Genomic DNA, 21,236 nt, shown 5'->3' with positions numbered 1-21,236 from the left:
AAACAATAAGCTATGATATTTGTCTACAAGTAAACAATAACACATTTCCTTGCTTTCATTAATGTCCAGTAGGGGACCACAAAAGGAGAAATGTTGAATAATAATAATAAGACAATCCAAGAGTGCATTCGAGGGACTGGAGACGAGAATATATGTGGCTACATCCTCATACATTTACAAAGAGAAGGAGGGTTGCATTTGATTTGTTCTGGGAATTGGAGCAGAACACGCTGGGCTAAAAAAAGTATAGGGTTCCAGTCGGCACACTTATACTGGGAGACGGGAGCGGAAAAACAAACATGTCGCCTCAAATCATTGCTGTGCTATAGAAGCGAGACACTGGTGTGTCAGGTAGGGAGAAAGAGGATTATACAGTAGCTGAGCTACGCCTGACTGATGCTTTTGAGTTCTCTACAGTCACAATACGAACATATTTTTGCATTACCAAAACCTGCTGTAGGAAAATATGTTGCACCATTTTTGAGTAATGTACGACAGGGCTCGATTTTCATCCACTGGAAATAAATAAGCAGTTCAGTGTATATACATACAGTTGAACAGTAGAAAAAAGTATGTCAATGTCTTGAACGCTTATTTTCGTTTTATTAAAAAATGTGTACAATTGAATAGTCCTAAATGGGACCGAAAATGCTGTAAACAAATTAGCAGTTTGTTGTAACACAACCTGAATGAAATTTCTACATTTTCTCCTCATGTTCACAAAAATCATGGAAACCATAAAGCTATTGTGCTCAGCTATTGTGGATGTTGCCAGGTCTTCCAGTTTGATAGATGCCAGCGTGAGCCCTTGTGTATCAAGTGTGAGGACATATGCTTGGCAACGCTGCATCTCATTGATGCCAAAAGCATGCAGCCTGCACTTCTCTGTTTGCAAATCCTGGAAATGTGTTGACAAGTAGTAGAGCTGAAGATCTCAGGAGAACCATTCATTGAAGTGTCGACATGAGACAGGTGTTGTAACCTTTGCTAAAACTAATCCAGCCATATTATTAGACAAACGGACAAGCGGTGTGTTTGAATCATTTCTTTACAACTAGCCAATTTGGCAAGATGTTGTTCCATGCGCATTTATTGTAGAGACAAGGTACCAAAAAAAAGTTTTTTGTTCACCCTCTGGTCGAAAATGGGGACCAGGACCTCGGTTGGTTTCCAAAATTCGTCTCAGATTATCTGGTGACGTGAGGCATTTACAAATCAGATCTTCAGACACATCTTTGGTGTTCCTAAGCAATGGGTCAGCTACTGGAAAATAGGAGTCTTTTTACTGGTACAGAGACTGGTGACAGACAATTTGCACACCAGATCACTGTAGAGTAAGAAGTACAAATCTCCAACTGAGCCACATTTAAGCAAGTTAATGTGTTTACAGCAAAATTACAGCTGTAACATATGAGGCACAAGAGCCGGCTCTATTGCTAACTCTGGCTCAATGAGGTTTTGAGACACAACCCGTCCAGTCAATTGTTCCTCAGAGACCAATGACTGCAGTATAAACCCTGTAGTTTTTTACCTCTGACACTTTCTGCAATCGGTTTTTGAAGCACTTCTCTGCATTGAGCTAATGTGAAGAGCGGGTATGACGCTTCACAGCTGATTACATGTTGGGGTGCCGACGCTCTCGCGGCCCATCATTTGAAGTGCCTAGAACAGGATGTCAAATGCAAACTGAAGTTTAATACCAATGTTTCTAAAAGCCATTGACAGCATCTGTATGCTACACAGCAATTAGCTGCTTCTAGTGTACAATTCACATGACACCGCAATGGGCTACCATCTTTAGGGCAGGAGACAGGTTGTGGGTCACAGATAGTGGGGATTGCTAAGGTAAGCTTGTCGGGCAGACATGGGTGACAGTGTAAATGCTGAGTTTAACTTTGATATACAGTAAAACACAAACAAACATAGTTTATTATAGTATATTTCTGAATATCTGTATTTGTGATTAAGGGTAAAGTCAAGATCCTTCACTTTTTCTCACTTTTTGCTGCATGCCGAGGTTGCCTTGGCAACCGCATCCGTGAACACTCTGGAATTGTTACCCCATCTCTGAAATACACGGTCAAGGCAAAACACACAAAGAAAACTTCATTTTCTCCCATAAATTAGACTATATTGTTTCAGTTTAAGGGGATGAGCAGGGGGCAATTTCCCTACATACTAGTTTAACTGATAGATAAAAGCCACGCCCACTGAGACGGTGGGGAACCAATCATCTTCCTGCATTTTGTTTGTGAAGACCAAACAGTTTAATCTTTTAATATTGGCCTGAAATTGAGCCTTCAGAATCTTTAATCAAGACGCACGATAAGGTGAAAATACTGAAATCCAAAGCAGAGTTTTGAATGGATTGGAGAGATCAGAATGTTAAAGTCGAGATTGTTTGGTTCACCAGATGCATTTTAAACAGGCTGTGTTTGTTGCATTGTGTCATTACTCACGCTGCACTCAATTCTAGACCTTTACAACTGGCTGTTCACATTTTTCTATTGATTTACCCAAATCTTTTTTGTTGAGACAGTGCATTTCTTGCATTGCTTCATTGTGGTTTCCATAGTAATTGCTTAAGCACAATACCAAGAGGTTTTTCTCAAACATCTAAGAGCAAATGGTCAATACTGTATTGTAGACATTTATTATTATTCTTTGTTTGAAACTACTTTTTCATGTTCTTCACCAGACATTCACCTAAAGTTTATTTTTATATAAGAGATGTTTGAGATCGCTTTACATTGATCATGGCACAAGATGCATGTTAAGCTTCCAAAAAGTGTAGCTTGTGTTTTAAATATTGTGCCTGATTTTGTGTGTGTGCCTTGAACACTTGACGTCCTCGTGTCACTCAGTATGTGGTCTCAAAAGCATGTCGAGAGTGATTCTCCTTAAAGTTGTGTAAAGTACATTTAGATGTCTCCATTATTTTACTCCTTGCCCCGTTTTCTCCATCAGTTCCTGCATACGTGTAGTGCATGTAAAATGATATGCTTGTTCTATTTTTAGCGCTCAGCTGCAGCTCATCACCTGCTGCTTTTCTGTTCTGCATGCTGACTTGCATCTTAACCGTTGGTTTGGAGTTTTGTGACAGTCATCGTGGTGTAATAATACTTAGTCATTCCAGCAGCTCTCTGGGGTGTGACGGGTGCTTTGAGTCAAAACTACCGCAATGTGCAACATTCAGAATAAAGAATGTCTATTAAATTCAGTTCCTACATTTTATTTAGATCTGAATCAATGTTGGATTAAGAATTTTACTTCAGTTGAACAAATAAGATGAAAATTTAGTTAATTGTTGCATTATTTATGTATTTTATTGTTTAGTTTGAATTACCCAAATGCATACAATATACTTATAGAGATAATATTTAATATCAGTGCAATCTGTTATATAATAATAATAAATAAATAAATCCTCTTATTATTCATTTTCCAGAATACTCTATAGACTTCAATATGCATATTTCATTACCGGTAATATAATATATTTTTTTATTATATTAATAACTATATTAATGGTGTTATTTTATAAATAGATATGGATATTTATTTTGTCATTATTAAACTTAAAGAAAAGTCAATAACACTTTACAATAAGGTTGTATTTGTTATAATTACATAATCAAATAATAATCAATTTTAAAATTAAACGTTATATCTGTTACTATAACGTAATGCACAATAACATGAACAATTGTTTAGGTTTTAAGTAAAAAACAAACAAACATATTATTAGTAAACAAATACAACAGTATTGCAAACTGATACCAAAGTTTTTTTTTATTATTTTATAACATAGCAATAGTGCAAATGGAAAACCTGATCTGCAAGTTGATGTCATAGACAGTTCTCCACATTTAAAGCTGTTATATTTGTATCACTTTGTGTTTATTATTTACCACCAGCTCATGAATTACAAAGAGCTCCGGTTCTTAAATTCAGTTCCCTACTCGTCTCTCTAACACAACTCAAAAACGGAGCAGAAAGCCACGGCTTTACTTGAACCGCATGTTAATGCAGCCTGTAGACCAGAATCCTGCCGTTCCCCGCTGACCGAGAGCAGTCAGAAAGGCTTTCGGATCCTCTGGACGGCCATGCCACGGCTGTCACATAGAGATGAAAACAGATGATTATGCAACGCTGGCACGCATGGCCAGAGGCGATGATCTAAGTCAACTTTAATCACATAGATAAGACACACCGGGGGCAGACCAAGCAACACCTTGCAAAGTCTAGCCTGCAGGGCTGTATTTGAAGACGAGAAACCTCATGTAATATACATGAGCGCATTCTCATTTAGATATTGCAACGTCAACTTTGGCCCAAGGGTTGGAGGTTTGGGATGCGAGATTGCCACGTAGGGAGGGGACTCATAAGGGATTTAATGATTCGGCTCTAATATCAGCGCTGTGTAATGATCACGGTTGCTTTCTGTTTATTTGAAACAAGACAATGATGGTAAACAATTTAAGATAAGGAAGCAAACTGTGTAGCCTACAACAGTTTCTTGTTTGATTGTGAATGTTAAAAGGTTACGGGCAGGGGCATCGCTTCCCAGAGTAAACTTTCATGCTCTGATGTTGTTCTTTCATGGTTTTCATAGGAGATTTGATGAAGTTGCATGTTGTTTAAATATCAATTTATCAATTATAATCTTGATATTTGGTTAATTTGGTGAAATAAAAAGTAAATTCACAATGAGATCTTAAGTAATATTGACTTTTGATTGCAGACTTGACAATTCTTTTCATTTAAACTGATTGACGTCTAAGAGAAATAATTGAGGCATCATCTGTGATTTTTCTTTCCTGTCGGTTGAATAATTGTCCTTTTCATTCGAATCTTTGTTTTGCGTGATTATGAAGGCGAGCCACTTTCCGTCTTTGTCAAATGGGAAATCAAAGCCGACTTTAATTTTTATTGGATAAACTAGCGTTCCAGACTAATTACCCGATCAAGGGCTTTTCAGACGATGCAGATGTTGAAAATTCCTGACCACGCGTCACCTGTCTGCAGTTCGGAGATACCGTGCGATCGGCCCGCTCTGAGAGGAGAGCAAATACCTCGCCCCTCAAGGTGAGAGACCTTCTGCATACAAAATGATTTGTGCCCCTTTGCCTGTCAGGTCCCATTCGCTGGAGCATCCATCTCCCCAGGCTCTCTCCTCTTCAGATGAGGGTTAGAAAGGCATTGTGGGTAATCATGCAGCATCATCTCAATGTTTATGGTGCGTGGCATTCAATGACCTCAGAACGGGCACTTGGATGCACATGCACGTGTCAGACAGGTGAGAGCAGATATGTTTTCAGGTTCAGAGTGTCCGATTTATTGGATCATCACTTAATAGAAATCTTTGTTTGATTAAAATCAAGTCCCATGACATTAAACCACATGTTGGTATATAGATCACGTGACCGGGAGGGCAGTGTAGAGCACTTGAAGGACACGTCTCCATCTCAGCTGATAACTGAGAGTTAAAAGCCGCTCATGACTCATAACATATCAGTATCTGTTCTATCATAATCAGTTTTTTTTGTTTAGTCGAGTGAAACTGTTCAAAGACCCAACCGGTATACAGGTAAAGATTATCATCAATCCCGTGTCATTTATTAGGAGTGTTGTAGAAGACAGCTGGTATGTAGTAATCCACGAGACAGTTCACCCAAAAATGTCACCATTTACTCACCCTCTTATCATTTTCGACTTTCTTTTCTCCGCAGAACACAAAAGAAGATACTTTGAAGAATGTTGATAACCAAACAGCGGTGGCACCCATTGACTTCTATTGTATGGACACAAACCCAATGCAAGTGAATGGCTGCCATCGCTGTTGGGTCAACAACATTTTTCAAAAGATCTTCTGTTGTGTTCTGTGGTAGAAAGAAGGTCAGACAGGTTTGAAATGACAAGAGTGTAAATAATGAGAGAATTTTTCTTTTTGGGTGCACTATCACTTTAATGCGTCTCTTTTGTAAAGGCACGTTTCCTTCATCAAACTTTTCTCATCTGCAGTGTTTAAAGTGCACGTGCATGTGGAAAGCAGGATGATGCTGAACGTTGAAATGTTGTTGAAATTTGTGGTTTTGGTGGCTTTGAAGTCTGAAGTCCAGTTGGGCTACATGAGGACGAACCACATCTGGGATCGTGATTCTCAAAGTGCTGGCTAAGCATCGCCCCTGCAAAACTCATTAAACAGTTAAACTTGAAGTTAGTGTAAAGTTTCTTTCCTCTTTAGGATGAGAGTATCCTAGTTGTTTTAGAGGTGCAGAAAGCATTTCTGTTTTGTTTAAGATTACAACAACAACATTTCTTTGTTTATTTTAGAATAACATGCACTAATGCACCATACATAAAGACAAGGATTTCTTCATTTTGATTTCAAGTTAGAGACTTTATTTATTAAACACTAAAGTTATTGATCAAAATACTTCCTATATCATCTTAATACACAGGTACTGCTGTAAGCTTACGAGAGGTTCATGTTTACATTGTTTTTGGGCTAAACATTACATTTGTTCTGTTTGTTTGACCGGCTCAGCAGATGAGTCCTCTGCTGTGAGTTTGTGGCGGGACTGTCTGTTTGTCCAGCCAATGGCAGACGGGGTGAGTGTTTAAGGAAACCTGTTTGCAAACCACCATCGTTTTTAGCTCTGCCTGGTGGAGAAATATCAAAGCTTTAATGCATAGGTTGCAGTATTGAAAAGGAGAAGATCTTGGATTCAGAGATGATACTGTGAGGTTCTCATCCTTCAAAGAGACTCTGTTAGTGTTGGTCACATCTGAGTGCTCTACACAAACTCCCTTAAGAGCACTCTATTTCTGAGTCCCATTTCTGTCCCTCATGTACTACACAACACACAGATCTGAGGACATAGTGTTCCAAACAGACACACATCGCCATCATTCATTATTCATCCACTCATAATTCTAGTATACAAATAAAACAGGCAGTAGACTAACTACACTAGTGCAAATCATGAGATTCTCTTGATACTGTTGTGATAATGTTGCCTCAACTACTTATACTTTTGAAAGAAAACCATCTCTATGTTGGGTCTCTAGTTCAGCTCGGTCTCCACATACTGTAAGTTGAAGCTTTTAAAAAATATGTCGAGTTGAATTGGTACCTCCGGACTGAGACCCGGAGCAGACATCAGCTCGGGATCAAAGCTCTAGATGCTTGATGTTGTGTAGCGTAATTGCGAACAGGCCTGTTAATTAAAGCAATCTCAGGACTACATCACTGATCACCTCAGATGAACTCGCTCGCTAGCGGAATAATGTAAAACCTCAGGCGGACGTTGATGAAATAAAACTCAAAGTTTCACTTGTGGAAAATCTTTCTTCTGTCGCCAGACATCTGTTAGCCTTGCTTTCCACCACAGCGTGAACATCGCAGCTTGTGCACGTTGTCGTGTTGAGGTTTTGCAAGCGTACAGTACTTTACAGGAGTTGTACTATAGTAATGAGTAGAGTTTTGGATTGATCTTTGATATTTGACGGACAGGTGTCGTTCTCAAAACTTTGGCTGACATACTCTCAAAGTTTTCTCAAAGTTTTTAAAAATGTTCTTTAAGTAACGTCAAACGAACGATTTTTCTCAATTTTGTCATTGCTAAACATTCAAAATAAATATAAAAATTGTTTATACAAAAATGTCATTCTTACAATGTTAGTGGAACGTTAAAAAAATTCTGATGTGTTTTCATAACATTGGGAATGTTAGCCAAATTTTCGCAGAACGTATTTTGTTATCTTGGTTTATTTTTTGTGAATTAATTCTGCACAAACTTTTGCGTTGTTGCGCAGCTTTTTACTGTTATTCCCGTAACGTCTTGGGTCAGCGAAAAGCTCAAGCAAATGTGCTGCCCTCACTGAATCCAAGCAGAACAAAAACTGTCCATTGAGAATGAATCAGGGGCAGGAGACATCAAAGCCTACATGATGCATCAATACTCGGCCCCATGAGCTGGCGAGCACTTTGAATTCTTCACCAGTTTGCCGTGGCAGAAAGAAAAAAAGTGTAATTACTTCATTTTCATCCAAAAAGTAATTTCCTGACTCGCTCAAGCAGAAATGATACATACAGTATTAATGAGTGCAAACTAGGGGCACAATCTCCTCCACAGATCTGAGACGCCTCTGATAAAAGCGAGAGAGGAAGGACATTTGCTTGAGGAATGGCCGATCTGAAGATTAATATAGATGCTGAATACACCCACTCGATGTGTTCATTCCCGTTCAGCTCGAACACACGGCCACAGTCTCTCTAATGGACCAAAGCAGCTCTGGTATGCTGAGCCGTGCAAGAAAAAAACAAAGAATGCATTTGTATTCGTCATTAGCAAATGACCACATTCCTCTTGAGGGTCTCAGTATAGAAGATGACCAAAAAGCATGCTTATATACCAATATAAAGGATGCACTGATACCAGTATCGGTATCAGGCCAGATACTAAGCACATGTACTTGTAAAAATGAACCAATAACTGACAGAAGTGACTGAAATTTGTGCTTGAGGTGAAGTTGTTTGTTACTATTAGGCAATTTTATAGGTATTAGTCTCACTTTGTTTTGAAAAGGTACAGGTATTGTAGAGGCATTGATATCGGCGAGTACCAGTAAAAACACACTTGGTCACACTTGTTCTTTAAAAAATGGTATTGTGCATCCCTAACAACACATTTATATATTTTACCTCAAGAAAAATATGATACGGTTGTATTTGTTAACATTACAATGAACTAACAATAATCATCACATTTTGATTTGACAAATTGTATTAGATCATTTTTAGCATTTATAGGTACTAAAATTAATCAGATCAATCAAAGGCAGAAGTATTGTTCCTTGTTAGACTCTCTAATCTACACAAATACTACCTTATTGGAAAGTGATATTGGAAAAATCTTTTGGACTATTTTATAAATTGTTTTTATGAAATACAAATAAATTAATATGAATTAAGTAAATTAAAGTAACATACAAAACATATCAATCTTAATTGAAAAGTATTTATTGATAATGGTAATATCTGTCATTCTGTCTTTATGTTGGTTTAAAAAATATATATATATATATATATATAAATTGAAAGGAGATTGAAAATTGACGTTAAGAAAGTAATTCAGATGGATATCAATATTAAGAATTTATAATAGGAATATCCAGAAAGGTAAACTAATAATAATTCAAAAACGATAAAAAATTGCACAGTGCAAAAATGCTTCTTTTTATGCACAATACAAGATGTATTTTAGGCGATCTGGACTTCTTTTGCCAACACCTGATCAGAAAACTAGTAAAATTAGCGTCAAGAACCGCACCGTTTACAAGCATGCATTATATGATTGATAATTCATATGCCTGATAACCATAGTAACCGTGTGAGATTTCTAGTGGCATGAATAGTAGATGTGGATCTGCGGTATGTGACACCATGGTTACGCTTACATATTTCTCATGGAACGATCCATCTGAGCTCAGGCCTTTAGAAACCCTGCTCTGGTTATCTGTAGAAGATGCACACTGACAACCATCGACCCTGCTGCGCTTTACTGTCCAATAGATATCACAGTACTGACACATCCGTCATAAACCGAAGAGCCCGTCAATGAAGTTCTCAAGGAGAGGCGTCGATCAATCCCTTGAGTTATGAGTCCAGCATTAAAAAAATGCGCAAATGCACTTCATCGAGGAACGTAATGAAGGATTGTGAAGAGTCTGTGGGAGTGTGTCTTAACATAAAACACACACCTGTTCAGGTAATGGCTCGATATGTTCACAGAGACTGAACACGGCCACCGACATCACGTCTCAAAACTTCAATTAATCTGTATTGATCGGCGGTTAAACAGGCTGGAAGGTTAAATCAGGCAAATGGATATGAGTTCTGTTCAGAGAGGTTCGTGCAGTCCGTCATGACTTAAAATATATGCTGTTGGTTAGTGCTACGATGGGAAAGTCAAAGATGTATTACGGTGTGCAGCTCTGTTTATTTTAACATGAGCATAAAAGTCATACACAGTCGGTTGAATAAAAATGCTTTAATGTAGACATGCATTGCATTGAAGGGCACCTTGGTGCCAAATTTATTTTGCTTGAGATAGTGGTTAGTTTTAACTAAATGTTTGTTTTTTGATTGTAGACGCTCGAGGCAAAGAAACACACTTGCATGAAGAAATAAATGAGATTATTAAACCTTTCTCCGTATGTCTAATGTTGGTTTCTCATCTCACAGCTGCTGCATCTACAAGGCTTTGGGCAACAGCGACATTTTAAGGTTTGAAAGTAACAGCATTTGTAGATAAACGGGTCTGTTGAACCTCGCCAAGAGCTGTTCAGTCTTTATGGCTGTGTGTTTTTGGCAGTTTGAGCTTGTTTATCAATCTGGCCCGGTCAAGAAACCCTCCGAGCAGAAAGGTTTCTTCTGTTCACACTGGACTCAAAGGAAGTTAAAGATCACAACATTCTGCAGCGTGTAGATCTGAAATATCATTGATGTTCACTATTATAAATGACACGTGATTGGTTTGTCGTAGAATTGATGGGCTTGATGACAGACTCCATTGGTTTCCGTGTAAGAACAAGATATATGTTAGATGACACATATTGAAATAGCGAGTCTTGTGTAATCTGTCACCAGGGAGTTCACGGTCTGGACTGATAAATAAAGAGCTGGTTAAAGACACATTAAGTATTGTCATTTACACGCAGCATACAGAGATCTTCTGATATGAGAATCCGTCGTGCTGCTTGTCACCATGACAATGTAGTAAAGACATCTATTCAGGGCACAGTTAATCAAATATTTTAATAAAAGCGTACTATGTGAAAAGGTTTGAATACATATAGGACTCTGGAGATGTGGAAACAGGAGTGTCCACGGGTGCGGGGGGCTTTCATCCAGAACTAAAACTGGATTTAAGAGCTCCGCTGCTCATTGATATTCAGAGCTATGTATAGAATTTGATGCGATGTTGAAAAAAAAGCACATCTCTCTCTCTAACACACACGCTGAAAAAAAGGATTTTACTGCTTGTCTAATTTGATTAATTTAAATCACTGAAATCAACACAATTTTTGTAAAATTTGGCCACTACATGATTTTTTCATGTTCAGTTATGTAACTTAATCCTTTCATGTTGGCACTACATTAATGATTTGTGTTGTGTTTACATATAATTATCACAACTAGGCAGAGGATTTATATTTCCCAGCATGCTTTGCGTAAGACTGCATTTTAAGAGTTATTTTCTTAATTAAGTGTTATTTTATGTGTTTTTTCATTAAAGAGAAACACCTGTTATTGTTTTATGGATTTATCTTTGAGATTTAGAGGACTTATTCATATATTTCAGAAAAGCGTTGCCATTGCTAATGTAGCGGCCGGTTACATTTTTAGATTTGAATTTCTGTTATGCTCTGTTGACTTAATACCTTGGTAGAGATACAATTTTATGTTGTATTAACCTAAAACATTAATGATGAGAATGGTCAAGGAAAGAATGTAACATTACATGTAAAACTCATGTTTGCTTAACAAACATACATTTGTCTACTTGAGTAAACATAACTTTATTATGTGCAATCGATGTGCAGCATTTTTTCATGTTAATTCAACAGACATTTTTGTCAGTGCACAAATAAAACTTGGCTTTGCTGTAGTCAGTCCCATAGGAAAGAGAACTCATAACGGAGATAACTCAATTGCAATATCTCAATAGTCTTTCCTAGACAGAAATATGATTAAATGATCAGCAGTTTGAGTTTTCCTGCTGGTATATCATCGGATTGAATTATATATCTATATTATAAAAATGTAGTTATCGGAATCAACATGAATATAATGTGCTAAATTGGCGCTCTCATTCAGAGCATGTGACCTTCGGTGACACCGACATCATCCACATACATTGAGAGACACGCCCAGTTGAATAAAAATGACAGAAATCAATCGTATGTTAAATCACGGTGTTAAAATGTTATTCATTCATTGAATTCCCATCCAATCCCTTCTGAATAGTGGTAGAGTTGATTAAAAAAATTGAAATATAACTGTGAACTCTAACAGCTCCTAAACAATGAAAAGTCAACCACTGGGCCATAACATTTTTAGATCTTCAGGTACACATAGACATGAATAAAATGTGTTTGGTGAAAAGACATCTGCTCTTGAATTGTGTGACAGTAACTGTTTGTTTGTGTGTGTTTGTATGTTTGTGAGTCTATCGACTGTGTTAATTTTCAAGAAACAAGTAATGTTTAAAGAGCTGAGAATCTCTTTTATTTCATCATGTTTCCTTTACCCCCCTACGGCTTTCACTCCCTTAGACACAAATCACATTTAAAAGAATCTGCTGGTTTTTGACAGAGACGTCACCTCAGTCGTTCTCTTAAATGTGCTGAAGAGGGTTTTTCTGTTCTCACCTGTAGGGTTTGGCCCCGGACATGAGAGATTCAGAATTGAGAAATATTCCCTGTAGTACTTCTAGTTCCATTAACCATTAACTCTCAGATGAAACATTTGATTCTTGAATTTCTTTGGTTAAAGTATTCATTTGAATTATGTTTTTGTGTTTTATGCATGAATATATCTCTTGTGCACGCGTAACACGTAATGAGGACGGGTTTTCCTGCGCTGATTAATCATAATCCTGGATTACATTTGGGAAACTGATGTTGAATCATAATAAGAAATGTTTTGTCTGTATTTAGGAAACTGGTGTATTGTGTAAATGGGATTAATAGGTTCTGTATGCTGCAAATAGTGATGTTTTTACCACTCTCAAAAATACTTCTTTGTGTTTTTACAGACCTGTCGATCATTGGACATGTTAGGATTTAGAGATTTGCAAAGAAGGTGTAAATAAAATCTTTAGCGTTCGTTTCAAGAAACTTTATCAACAACAAAGCTTTCCTGTAGCTCAGTGGTAAGAGCGTTGCGTTAACAACTCAAGGTTGTGGGTTCGATCCCAGGGGAATACATATGCCTATGTAAAATGTATAGGATAAAAGCAATGTAAGTCGCTTTGGATAAAAGCGTCTGCCAAATGCATAAATGTAAATGTAAATGTTATCTAAAAAAAGACACAAGACATGTGACATTTTAACATGAATTGACATTTCACAGTTTAATGTATAGCCTAGTTCATACAACAGATATACAGATTGAAATGAAGACAAGGATATATGTACACTGTTATGTTTGTGTGAAGCGTCATCATTTTAAGACATTTTTTTGTTAAATTGTGACTCAGATGTGCCCAACAAGCATTTCAGGTCACAGTTTACAAGCCCCTCGTTGTAACATTTCTACCCTCATAAATCTCCCATCTTAACCTTTCATCTGTGTGTGTGTAAGGATCATAAACTGTTATTAAACCCTAGACAGTAAATCACATGGGTGTGGACCCTAGAGGAACCAGAGATTATAAAAGAACCGATGATGTCATCAAAGTCTAGACAATCAAGATAAAAACTTAATTTTTAACATTTCATAAAGTTTGTTAACAAAAATGTTTTTTGTGCTTGCCTAGTTAATTTTGTAGCTCATGCAATTTAAAATATGCCCAAATTATGGATTGAATGTGGGTTTGATTCCCTGGGAATGCATGTATTGATCAAATAGTTGCTTTGGATAAAGCTGTCTGCCAAATGATCATGATGAAGCTTGGTAAAATTTGAACATGTGAGAGATTTGTTCAGATTGTATTTCCATCACTGTATTAGGACACACTGCTCTGTTATGTGTTTGAGATGGTCAGAATAAGTTCAAGCATGCTCATAAATACTTTTTACTGGCTTAAATGGGTTTGACATAAAACAAGACACACACGGAGACCCTTGAAGTTATTCTTGAATTGTGCTTGTGTGTGGACAGGGAGGTGATGTGGACGAGTTTCAAGAGCATGTTCCCTTGCCCAAACCCTGCGGTCTGTAGATGATTGCGGGGTGTGTGGATGCATGTCTCACCACACTACAGAAGACAGACGTCACCATCCCTCTCTGCCACATTCACGCACAAATATTAAGATACCATAGCTGATAACCATCCACCCTCGCCCGCACTAGTTTCATTATAGCACCACACTGCGCTGCAGCTCTTGCAAAAAATCTTTTCGGGTTTAATCAATGTTTCATGTCCGCCTATTTATTTATTTAGTAAGTACTTGTGTTGTAACTGGTGTAATGTACAAACAGCTTGTCATTATTACAATATAAACTCCTTCAGGGTGATACAAGACCCACCGTCTGCGATTCAACATTACACATCACGTTTGCAGAATCTGAGTTTGGTCATGTCTGAAAGACATGCGTTTGGATTCTGAGAGGTTGTTTTTGCAGAAACCATAGCGTGAAACCTTCATCATTTTTAAAGTGCATACTATATCAGTATCACAGAAGTGTGATGGCAGCTAAAATCAGTGTAGAACACTTCACTCGAGCATCACGTTCAGGCCGTGAGGTTTTATAATGCGAGTCACACCACAGCTTCTTCAGAACACTGACCAGACTTTAATCTGTGAAGGTTAACAAACAGTGTCAGTCGAGTAAATTCATGCGGCCGATTTCCATAATGTGCTGGCTTTGCTTTACTTAAGAAGAGTCACTTGCATCCGAGTTTGTGTTGGAGGATCATCTTATTAGCGTCCGTCTCATTTGTGTGTGTATATTTTCTGGGGCGCTCATATTTACAGTCAAACAAGTGATTATGCTGCGGTGGAATAGCAGAAAGATGTACACCAACAACAGAGCGAATGACAATATTATAATGAATATTTTAAGTTCTGTTTCAGAATAATGTCTGCTCAATATTTTAGACGAGAGAGCGAGATACTTTACTGTTTTTAGGTCACAGACGTTACGTCTCAATATACATTTCTACTGCATACTTAAAGTATGTGTAGTATAGTGATGATGGGGTTGTGTGCAGTAATGGATTACTTAATTAGGAATTTAAATACAGTTTTTTATGATGTACTTGCATTAAATACTGTACTGTGTATGAAGAATTTCTTTTTACGTTTTTTATTGTGTACGTTAGTTATAATTTAATCAAAACAACTGATCATGATTAAAATCATGATTTAATTTTCTTTCTTTTTAAATTATCTATTTTTGCAAGTAAACTATTTTTTTAACAACTCTTTACTCAAACTAAACTTATATAAAATGTTTTGAACATTTTGTCGACTATCATGCAGTATGAAAATAAATGTAGTGAAAAGTGTAATGTTTACAGATTGTTAGTGGCACTTTTTAAGTAATCTTGTTTTTCCTCCCAGATGTTTTGTGTAATATTTCTTATTGTTAACTTTAAAAGTTAAAAACTTTTTTCAAAAGTTGATTTACAGATTTTATAGTTTTATTTTTGTCTGTATTGTTATGGTTGATAGACTGTGAAAAATGATTCTTTTTTTAAGGTCAACCCAACTTGCTATTTCTAAAACTGTGAAAATGTCCAGTTTCTAGTGTGTCAACATAAAAATGTCATCGAAACACTGTGAAACCATTTTTACAATGTTTGGATGAAACCAGTTTAGCATTTAGAAATCAGATGAATATCAGTGTATGGATAGTATGTGTATTGAGAATTTGTGTGCGGTGAAATGTCTTCATTTAGGGCCGTCTGAACATCTGGTGAAATGGCTGATCCGTGGGCAGGACAGCTGAAATGGAAATCTTGATCATTTGGCCTGTAATGGTTCGTCCTAATGGCACGTCTGGTTGTAGGACCTCACTAACTGCGCTCTGATTGCACGTAATGATGCTTTTATTTGTTGGCCAGACTCGTACAAAGGTTGACGTCTTCCAGAGCTCACCCCTAGGAACCAATTATGAGTGGCGGTTCATTTCTGCGGCATGATGGGACAAACGGTCCTGTGCACAAACTCTGCCAAGACTCCCGTCGCCTGTTTACCGTGCACATAACAGACTGACAGTGTGTGCTTAAACAACAAAGCCTGAGAAACACACCGACTTTGAGATTTCTGTTTGCGTACATCACTGAAGTTTGAGGGTGAATGCTGGTGTGTTGTGCATGCAAACTCTCATTCAGGTCTTTTTTTTATATTTGACACATGTCGCTAATCGCCAATTTGTATCAGAGGAACTCTGGGTTTGTGGGAAAGATTTTAATTTGTTCCGTCCCATTGCCATCCATCAGACTATAAAATAAGGGAATGTGGTGTTGGGGTTTTAATACGAGCTGTGAGACGAGAGCAATGTGTGTCATGTATAATAAGAAATGACAGGAGGTGTTTTTCTTTGCCAGAGTGTTTGGCCCTGCGTGACTTCTGATTCTGTTTTTGGCGGTTCTGACGGACACGTAGCTGTCTTGAGGATCAGTTTGTGAAACCAGAGACACCAGGTACATTATCCCTATTATAATTGAAAATGTGTACATTGTTCTACATTCAGTGAAAATATACAGCTGTGGTCTGCCCATACAGAAAAAAACACAAAGTGGTACACATGAATGGGTTTTTGCACATGTCAAATGTATGTTTTCTGTAAGGGTGTGAGGACAGAAAATAGTTTTAAAGACATATTTCTCACTTATGAATTTGATGTCAATTGTATTACAACATTTGTGATTCAAAATCATGATGTCTTTAAACCTAAATATATTCTTGCACAAAATGCATGACCTGATATTCAGAGTTTTTATTTTAGGATGAATAATTCTTTGAAAAGGGCGTTGCTTGTATTTCTGTGAATCTTGCTTCATCTGAGTGAAATCTTACAGGAAACAGGCCGTCATCCCACAGACTTATTTAATAGAAAGAAGATTAATTGAGTTACTCAACCATTATGACCCTGATGCACATGTGAACATTATAAACCTCTCAGTGATGTCCAGCAGCGCAGATGCCTCGTACACAAACTCTTTCCTCATATTTTTGTCCGTTTCACAAGCCAATTTCCCTTCTCACTGACGTCTCAGGCAGAGGTCTCGCTCCGGGTCCATACGTCTCATTACGGTGTCATTTATTATTAGCGGCTCTATTGATATTGGTTTAATGTATTCGTGGTTTAAACGGTACCTGATTCTTCGGTGGGTTTGACCACGGTGAAGTGCCTTCATTTACCTTCCAGTAAAGTGAAATGACACCTTCTCATAGCCTGACATTCTCCCACCTCAGGTTTGCCGTGCAATTTCGCAAAAGTCGTCTGGAAGTCAAACGGCTCTATTTAAACCCCGGCATATCCGATAGGCCTGTCAGGAAGAATTGATCGCATGATGAAATGAACAGACCTTTACCAGCTTCCTCACCCTGAGCGGTTTTTACTCGTTTAAAAACTCCATCCGTCTGCTTGTTTCTGCCACCTGACCTCCTTCTGCCCGCATGCTCGCTGTTTTCTTTCCATTGTGTGGCCATAATACCCCTTGAAAAAGAACATCTCGATCTAGAGGATAATTCACACTTAATTTGGAACAGTGAAGTGCTTTTTAACTGCTTGTTGTTAACTTGCAAGCATGCACATGTAAAACGCTAAATTAGTCTAGTTTTCTGAAGCCAGGGCTTTGTGTAAGAAACTGACTGAAGTTTGCTTCGGAGAAAGCGTATAAATGCCCAAATGTAAATTGAAGTATATTTTTATTAGAAATCATCTCCTATAGCTTTAAAATCAAATTGGCTTTTTTGCATGTCCAAAAATGGCACATGACTTAGTTGCGATTCAAGTGTCAATCAGCTTTTGCCACCATAGTCCTGTCGCTATGCATTTTTGCAGACCATATTGCACACAAAAAATGGAGGACTGCAATAATTCTGATCGACAAATATTGCTTTAAAAACATCAATGCTTCAATATTATTCTTACTGATAATTGTAGCTTTATTTATCATTCCAGCTTGATCGCACAGAATTTTATTTGAGGTGATATGAGGTTTGATTTACTATTTAGTTTGTATAAATGTTGTGATTATTAAAAAACTCTCTGTGAATCACAATACTATGCTTATACAATTTACTTTCTTAAACAGAAAAAATAGGTTTTAAGATTAGGAAAAAGGCATAAAGAGCATTGAGGAAAAGCTCTTCTATGTTTACCTATTGAACCATTTCTTACTCACTGGTTTATTTGAAGTTCTGTGTTTCATCTCGAGCTGTTTCATGGTCGATTCTCAACCCTTCTCGTTCAACAGAAGCTTGTGTTTCATCCTTTCATGTGCCAAATTAATTTGTTTCTTTTTTAAAGGCATGCACATTGTTTAGTCCTGTGGATGCACAACGGAGTGTTTGCAATTATTTACTAGTGTACCATGCGTTTGTTTACATGCACTGTACATAACAGATATTAGTTCTGCACCATTATCAGACTCTACCCCCCAGGTCACATGACTCTCTCCCATATGTCCCCGCCAAACTTGGCCTCATGCCTCCATCATTAGATGATAAATAAGAATCCATCCCGGTTGGCTGTTGTGCTGAGACCCGGGCGAGCCTTAACGGATTATTGATATCCTGCGCTTCACTCCAACAAAGATGAAAAAATGTAATCAGCCGCCCTCTTGGCTGGGAATGAAATGGGAGCGGACTTCAATTGCGTGCATTTTGAAGTGCAGCGTAGTGCCCGAGTCGTCTCCGTTACGAGGTTACGGGAGGGGACCGCCGGCCGAAGCATCGATCCATCTGTGGCCGAGATAAGTGGGAAATCAATGACCATTGATTAAGATCAGACTGTTAGTGTCAAAGGGCTCATCCGGCAGATGGCCAGCGGCCGAGAGAGGCTGGTTTGTTTATTTTAGGAGAGAAGTGAAGATTCAAGTGCAATAAATGACTCATTCAGGAAACGATCCATCGGTCGGGGTCATCTGCAGTATGACCTCTGACCCTGTTATACTGTACATCCTATAGATGGCCGTTAATATTTATTAGACTTGTTGGATATTGGATTTTCAACAATTTTGAAAACATTTTTAGACGATTTTATAAAACTTATTTTCTTAATTATCACAGAGAATGAATCAAAGCTCACTTTGACATAAGGATTTTTATAGTATGTTGTTTCTTCCTATTCTTTCTTTATTATAAATAGCTTTTTATGTTTTTAGATGCTAGAGGCATTTTTGCTTTATTCGAACAGTTAAGTGAGAGAGAGGACAGTAAGCAAAGTGTGAGAGAGAAGGGGGTGGGTTGGGGAAAGGACCACGAGGCTGGAATGGAACCCGGGTCGCCTGATGCCCGACCGCGCCACATGTCGGAGAACTGCCCATGAGGCTATCTGCTCCGACTTAGTTTCATTTTGAACTTCTGTATTGTGCTTTTTGTCATTTTAATAATTTTTAAAATGTTTTTGCAAACGTTTTTTAATATCGCTATAAAGTTTATTTTATGTTTTTTATTTGTTTCCAATTAATAATTTTTGATGCCTCAAACTTTCATCAGTTTGTTGCCGAGGCAGCATTTCTAATTTGCATTGTTAGATTATTTTAAGGGTAAATATTTTGGTTGTTTTTTATTTCATATAAATTTGTAGTTTTAGTTAACAATAAAAAGCCTTCTTAGAAGTTGCATAGTTTGGATGTTTTGGAGGTAAATTATAAATACAAAAAGTTGTCATTAAAGTTAATTTATTCTTCTTCGATGAATCTGTAACCATCTACATTATATTACATTTTTGTTCTTAAATGCAGACGGGAAGCATCGGATTCAGCCCACCCGTGATGCAGACACAACATTTCACTCAAGGTCTTGCACCCTGTACTCAATTGTCCCATAAACTAACAGAGACAACCAATTCAAACCCTAGTGATGTCATCAAGATCCTATCTGCCCTGAACCTGACTGTCGATGTGTTTCTGTATTTATAAACTCCTTCTGGTTTCCTCGCTGTGTCCAGTTCTAAACAAAATAAAAGCGGCCCTCTGTAGGACACAGATAAAGAGAGAAAGCCAGAGATAGATAGAATATTCAGAGATAAGAGCAGAGCAGGAGAGATCTACGCCCACCTGCATTCTCACCCAGACATTCCCTGCGGAGGACATAAAGCAAAGGGTGGTGGCTGCGATCAGAGTGGAAATGCTGAGAACCTTCCCACAATCCACCAGGAGACCTGATGGGGAGCATGTTTTGTAGTGTGTAGGTGTGGGAATGATCTCGAAGAGCTAACACTAAGACTTTAAAAGATTAGGATTAAAATTGAGACTTTTTGCATTGAGGTTACTTTATTTTTTATTTCAGGAAGTGCAATGCATTGTGGGATAAGATATTCCACTGGTTGTTTATATCATATAGCAAAAATATAACAGTCTGCCATCCTAGACATTTCCTAGGCAAAAAGTTTGGAGCGCTAAACTTTTCAGACTTCCTTTAAAGTCGTTCACAACAATATCGCTGTCGCATTCCCTGGCAAAGTAATAACACATTTCATTTTCTCCCAAATGGGTGATTTAGACTGACTACCACATCATTTATCCAGGAGATGCATTGAATTAAAATCATCCTCCACCAAATCTAAGCGCAGCCTCGATGAAGCAGAACCCAATAAACAATTCAAAGCTCATTAATGAGAATCTGGGGACTTCTGACCTGAACCATGAGTCTGAATAAAACTTCCTCTAACTCGGTTCGGGTGAATCCAAACTTCTGTCTGGATGTGAACGAGACGGAGAGCTCAAGCGATTTTTAATCAATCTTAGGCGTTTCACGTCAAACAGTTGTGAATTATCTGTATTCAATTATAAAAACATTGTGTGCGGGTTTGTGTAGAACGGTCACAGCAGAGGTCAGATGAGGTTAGAGCTTCATGAACACACCATCTGCGTCCATGTTTTTCTGTTTAAAACACTAAAGTATTAAGATGCTTAATGTGTTCATGGGTGAATCTGACAGCAACATATTCAGCTCACATTTGACCATAAAACAAAGAAAATAACAGCTGTTATGTTTTACAAAGAATTAATTCTTTCAGCAGAACACAATACAAAAGTGTTTTAATGTTTCTTCAAATACCCTTGAAGCATGACGAGATTCACAAATAGTGTTTTATTTCCAACAGCTTTATATCTTAAGTTTCCCGCTGTTTACTGTCGGTATCATCTCTCATGGAATTCAACATCTATATTAATAAATGCTTGATGTAAACATCTTATGGGCATAAGAATAGGGATACATGAATAAATCAGGAACTAAATCACATTTATGTGTATTATGCATTTCTCTGTACATTTTCTTCCGTATAACAGAGAGTTTTGCCTCCACAATGGATGTAAA

General features: G+C 37.6%; 1 protein-coding gene across 1 annotated transcript in view; it reads left to right on the top strand.

Annotated features, from left to right (window-relative positions):
* Window positions 1-21,236, top strand: part of plekha5 (pleckstrin homology domain containing, family A member 5) — a 144,103-nt gene that overhangs the window by 9,379 nt on the left and 113,488 nt on the right. The window contains exon 9 of the mRNA XM_056747860.1: window positions 16,289-16,384. The gene's annotated coding sequence lies outside the window, so the exon portion shown is untranslated. The remainder of the gene's footprint in view (window positions 1-16,288; window positions 16,385-21,236) is intronic.

This window comes from Triplophysa dalaica, chromosome 5, assembly GCF_015846415.1.
Source record: "Triplophysa dalaica isolate WHDGS20190420 chromosome 5, ASM1584641v1, whole genome shotgun sequence".
In the NCBI taxonomy this organism is placed as follows: Eukaryota; Metazoa; Chordata; class Actinopteri; order Cypriniformes; family Nemacheilidae; genus Triplophysa; species Triplophysa dalaica.
This window is presented reverse-complemented; position numbering and strand designations above follow the sequence as displayed.